Raw genomic sequence first — 6,000 nt, forward strand, 5'->3', positions numbered from 1 at the left:
GATTTTGCATATCATATTGATCTTGTCGTTATATAATTTGTAACTCTCGTACACATATCTAGTATAATATAGTATAATCTCTACTATCCTATAAGGACCCAATGTAGGCGTCCACACTTGCTTCACCGCGCCCCCGCCCTTCCCCACCTCCGCTCTAGCGCCTCCATCGCACACATCGTGCCCCCCAGATCCCGCCCCGGCTCCTCTCCCTTCCTCCACATCGCGCGTTGACATCCTGCAATCCCCGCGGCGCCCAAATCCCGCTCCAGCTCCTCGCCAGCGCAATCCACGCGGCGCCCTTGACCCATGGAGAGCAGCCTCTGCCCGCAGCCCTCAGATCCCGCCCCGGCTCCTCTCCCTTCCCCAAATCGCTGCGCCTTCCCCGCATCTCTTGCATAATTTCCTTTTACAACAGTGCAGATGCGCTTGTTGGCCAGATCGCGACCATGGCGAAGGAGCAGGCTGGCTAGCCCTCGGTCTCTTTCTTCATCGAAGGTGAGTCCCATTCCCTAGCCTGTACCGATTCCTCCCCCTCCACCACATTTGCCACACTCCGTCGTCGTCGGGCCCGGATCCAGATAGGTGGAAGGAAGGGTGGGCCAACCCTAACCGCTCCCTCTACTTCCAACCGCCGCCACCTCCCTGCTCCCTTTGTCCCTCGATCGCGCTCCCGTTGATGCCCACCTCTCTCTTCTCCCTCCTGTTGCTCTGTGTCCTCTCCCACACCTTTGCCCTTGGCTACCGCACTAAGTTTGACGGCCGGCTACAGACCTTCTCTGACATGTACGTCATTAGTGATTGATTGGTTTACTGCTACTAGCTAGGAGTAATATATTTGCTTTAGAATTAGGCCTCAAGTCATTTGATCTATGCTTATACAAATTAAGTTGGACAAAGAGAAGAAGATTATCTCCATTCTGGATAGGGGTATTGGTATGACCAAGGAAGATCTTATTAGGAACTTTGGAACGATTGCTATGTCTAGCACTTAAGGCACCGCTTTTTCATCTTTCTAATTCTGGCCAATTGCTGCACTCCAAAATTTGTTTAATATATTAAAGATTATGCTCTCAAATAATTTGAACTGTTTGCTATTTTTGCAGCTCAAAAAAATATAGTCTGGAGGCGACCTCAATCTTATTGGACAGAATAATGACTGCAATTCTACAGGTTATTGTGAACAAACAACTGCTTGTTTTCCTACACTTATTTTTTTTGTTGATTTCTTAATGCCTCTTTTTTATCCATTTCTATCCTTACCGGATATGAAATCCCTATCTCCATAGCCCCCTTAGTTATTGTCTTGTGGTTGTAATGGCAACCTTAATAAGGCTCTTATGTAGAGATGTTGAATGTGTCTCTGCACTCTGTTAATGATTGGTTTCCAAAATAAGTTTTTGGTGTGAGTATACTTGCTGACCGTCTTTTCGTTCACCTGTACTGTACGACTACAATTGATCAATACCACATGTGGGTGCTGGCGTGAGCAGGCTGACGACAGCGCACGAACTGGCGAGGAGCGGCTTCGCGAGGGTGACCGTATACGAGAAGGAGAACTGCCTCGGCGGACACGCAAGGACCATGACCGTCGAGGACGCTGACACCGTTGTCACCATGCATCTCGACCTCGGCTTCATGGTCTTCAACCGGGTATGTACACATACATGTAGTAATGATACTATAATATAGAAGCGTGTCACAATGGTCTCTTCTTGTGCACGTCTGTGGCCTATCCACGGGGATTCTGTGCCATTCGGTATGAAGTATGAACAACTGTTTGAACCATTTCATTGAAGAAAAGAAATGTAATGTACAGTTTGAATTAGTTAAAGTATATATATATATATATTATGTTAAACTTTGGCTTGTGGACGAATTACTTACTACGTTCCAACGACTCGAGTAGTGTTTGTCTGTTGCTCATTTCCACCAAAAAATCCTCGCCATACTGAAACCTGATATCTTGCATTGGGACTCATTTCTGTGTCCAACAAGACATTGCTTGCTTTCAGATCTCTATGAATTATCGTTAATCTTGAATCCTGGTGGAGATAAAGAAGACCTCATGCTACACCTTTAATTATTTTAAAGCAGGATGGCCAACCAATCACAGATTTTTCTCGCAGCATCTTCCAAGATTAGTGTGAAAAAACTATGTATCGTGGGTCACAGTTAGTCTAAAATTGTTTCGTAATATGTGAAATGAGGCCAGAACGTACCAAAAAGGAAGGCATCCAATCTTTTGTTTGGTAGATATTCATACATCAGTGACTTCTCATCTTTGTGAATGCAACAACCAAGAAGTCTAACTAAGTTTCTATGCTGCAGTTTGGCAATCAGAACTAGAGTACTTCATTTCCAAATTCCTCGACCCCTGTGTAGAACTTTTTAGTGAGCCTTTTGACAGCTACTTGCCTTCCATAGCATATTTAGGAGACATGTAACCACTGTTTGAACCATTTCAGAGAACTACTTCCTCTGTTTTAGGCGCGTGCTTCAACAACTCATCTCTTGTTCTCTATTCCCTCTTCTCCTTTCCGTTTTCCATATTATTCTTTTTTCTCATGGTTCACAGAACTAGATTAAATATGTGAGTTGGTTTAAGTCATTCGCATGGAGGTTAATTGCTATTGGTGAAGGCTGACTAGGTCAAACATCCTACATGACCCACAGCAATGCAGAAACATTCTTTGGTATGAAGCAATATGAATTACAGATTTTGTGTCATCATTCTAGATACCTGACTATCATGGCATTATAAAGCATCCAATGGATTTTTCGACAATAAGAAAGAAGCTTGATAAGGGAATTCCAACTTGGAGCGATTTGAGGTGAGTTACATGATTTATTTGGATTGATATTTTTATTGGATAATGGAAAATCTATTCAAAGTAATCTGTAAGCTTGATTGTGAAAAACAATATGGTTGAATGCAAGCATACAAGAATAATTTACACATTTTTGTATTGTGCCAGTTTGCAGATGTGCTTAGTGAGGCTAGTGCACCTTGTGGGCTGCTACAAAGTTAAGATATAGTTTTTTTCAGTGCCTAATACATGTTATCGTCATGTTCATTTTGCACTTAAAAATGATATTAATTAAACCAAAGCATGGATAGTAGAAGTTGTTTTTCTTCTTGTTTTACCATGTTCCTATTACTAATTGGGTCTTGGTATAGATCTATCATCAAGATAGTTGATTTAGTGTATTGTTTGATGTAGATATCCGTGTTAAGGAACTGACATGGGAATTTTTAGCCAGGTAAATTAGCATTATTTGCTATCTCTAAATTTTGATTCTCAATTCTTTGCTATCTTACGCTTTGGGACACCCTGGGTGAGATCGTGCTCACTCTTCAGGAGGATCACCATGTGTGGAGATTCGAGTCTTCGAGTCTTCGAGCCTTTTCTCTTCTAGGTCCTGCTACAAGGTTCTGTTTTTGGGCTCCATCACCTTCGAACCATGGAAAAGACTTTGGAAATCTTGGGCTCCTCCTAAGTGTAAGACCTTTTATGGTTAGCCATGCAGAATAAGTGTTGGACAGCTGACAGACTGCAAAAAAGAGGTCTTCCCCATCCGGAAGCATGCCCTTTCTATGAACAAGAGCAAGAAACAGTTCAGCATCTGTTGACTGGTTGTGTCTTCGCCAGGCAGTTTTGGCATAGCATCCTCTCCCCCTTTGGTATGGGCCACTTAACTCTAGGACCAGAGGATACTAATTTTGATGATTGGTGGGGACTAGTGACCATTCAGGTGCACAGAAGCAAGAGAAAGGGAGTCAACAGTGCCATTATTTTGGGAGTATGGTGCCTTTGGTTGCATAGAAATAGAGTTATTTTCGATGGAGATTTACCAACCATTGGCAAGGTGCATAGAAGCTTCATCGACGAGCTATCCTAATGGGTGCTGGCTGGTGCCAAACACCTCGAAAGCCTTGGGCTTGCTGCTGCTCTAGGCGCAGCAGGCCCGACTTAATTTTTTCCTTGGTCGTCTTTTTGTATCTTAGTCCTATGGATAGTTTTATTTATGCTTGTTGCTGGCCACCATAGGGTGGTTGTTTGTACTGGTCCTCTTGGACCTTAATTTCCCCTTCTCCTTAATATAATGATGTGCAACTCTCCTGCGTTTTTCGTAAAAAATACTTTGTAGATTCCCTTTCTCTCAAGACTTGCACTTTGCTCAGTGTTTAGAAGCAGCTACAAATCTTGGTAATTAGTTTAGCACTGAAAATGTCCTGTTGCTAACAAATCTTAGAAGTAGCTACAACAATGCTCATGACTAGGGGTTCCTATGAAGGAGGGCTTTAGGTGGCCTTTTTTGCTGAAAAGTTTTGCAAATGTTTGCAATGGGTTTAGGAGATATTCTCTGCAATGATGTTATGCTTTCAGTTTACACTCTCAAAAAGGATTTTAGTGCTTCCATTCAAAAATAGTTATTGTAAAATGCTGGCAATTAAATGATCATTGCTAGATACACTACTCCCAAACTACTTGATTCATTTTTCAATAAGCCTTAAGATTCTTCTAGCATTTCCCTGTTTGGTCAGTACACGGATGTGTTACTCATTTTTTCACTTATCTACTTTGAAGAAAGCAAATTCCTTCAGATCACAAGTTATTTATCTTACATTAGCTAAAAACTTAAACGACGTCAATAGTAAACTTTAAGTAACATAAGTTGGGCACACTCTTACCTGGCTACATTTAGTCTTGATTATGGACATTTTCAACAGAACTTCATTTCTTACTTATTTGGTTCAAAAAAATTGAGGATGCCTAAGGGAACCTCCATGGGGGAGTGTTGAATATAAGTAAATTATCCACATTTCTTACTCTCCATCACCTTAAACTTCATGGTTAAAAAATCTAGAGGATGTCTGATGCGTATATTGTAGTCGTTAACACATTTACTATATTAATTTTCTTCGCCTTTGGTATAATGGCAAAATGCTTCCATGTTACAAACAGAAGACTCTTGGTCATTATACATGCTGTTGTAAATGCCAGATTGTCCAAGGACAGTTCTGTGGGGGATTCTTTGTACATGAGGTGAACATTTTCTTTGTATTGATAATAAATTCTCATTATTTTGAACTAACAATCGCACATTCCCGAAGTATCATCTCTATCATTTTCTTGAGGACATGTGTTAGACCTAATATTAACGAGTTCCCTGTTCCGCATATAGCATATACACTTGAAAACAAATTGCTTTTATTTTAGCTGCAGTTTAGCAATATACTTATTTCACCTACAAATATAAATCAGTTTAGGTTTATCCTATGGCAAACCCTTTTTACCTGGACAATCAACATCCAATATTTTATATAGATTGCCAACACATGGCTAACATTGTTAGTCAAAGTTATTCTTTTTACTTGGGAGAAACCTAAATGGACTTATTTGTGATTAAAATATAATAGATATTTCCCAATTTATGGTCCGCAATTTAAAACAAATTTACCAATGCTAAAGCTGTAAGATTTTTTATAATTGTTTTGCACACCTATCTAGGATTTTGGGTTGCAATATATATAGCAATTACTTGACTTAGTTTTGTAAGAAGATTTCAGTTGCAAAGCATTCAAAGTCCCCTACTCTTGTTAGAAAAATATTAAAACACTACATGCATCTAAATGCCAATTGAGCTCTGCTTTCTTTTCTCCATGCATGGTTGTACTTGACAGTTAGCTGTTTATGGATTGACACTTTGTAGCTGATGCAGATATGGTAAGAATGTGTTAGAGGTTAAGAAGAATCCTAACAGGACATGTTCAGTTTGTCGTGGCATCTATACTTGCAGTATATGCAGAACTAAGAAAGGATGGTTCCCTACTGGTTCTGTATATAGGAAGGTATATGTCGGCGTCTCGAGACTAGGGGGTCCCAAAGCCGACGAGTGAGTGTGCCGCGTGCCCCAGCCCAGATGGGTCGAGCGCGTGGGCGAGCGCGAAGGGGGGAAGCGAGGTGGCCGGAGACGGGCGTGAGAGAGGTGGAAATC

Source organism: Zea mays, chromosome 2 (genome assembly GCF_902167145.1).
Source record: "Zea mays cultivar B73 chromosome 2, Zm-B73-REFERENCE-NAM-5.0, whole genome shotgun sequence".
Classification (NCBI taxonomy): Eukaryota; Viridiplantae; Streptophyta; class Magnoliopsida; order Poales; family Poaceae; genus Zea; species Zea mays.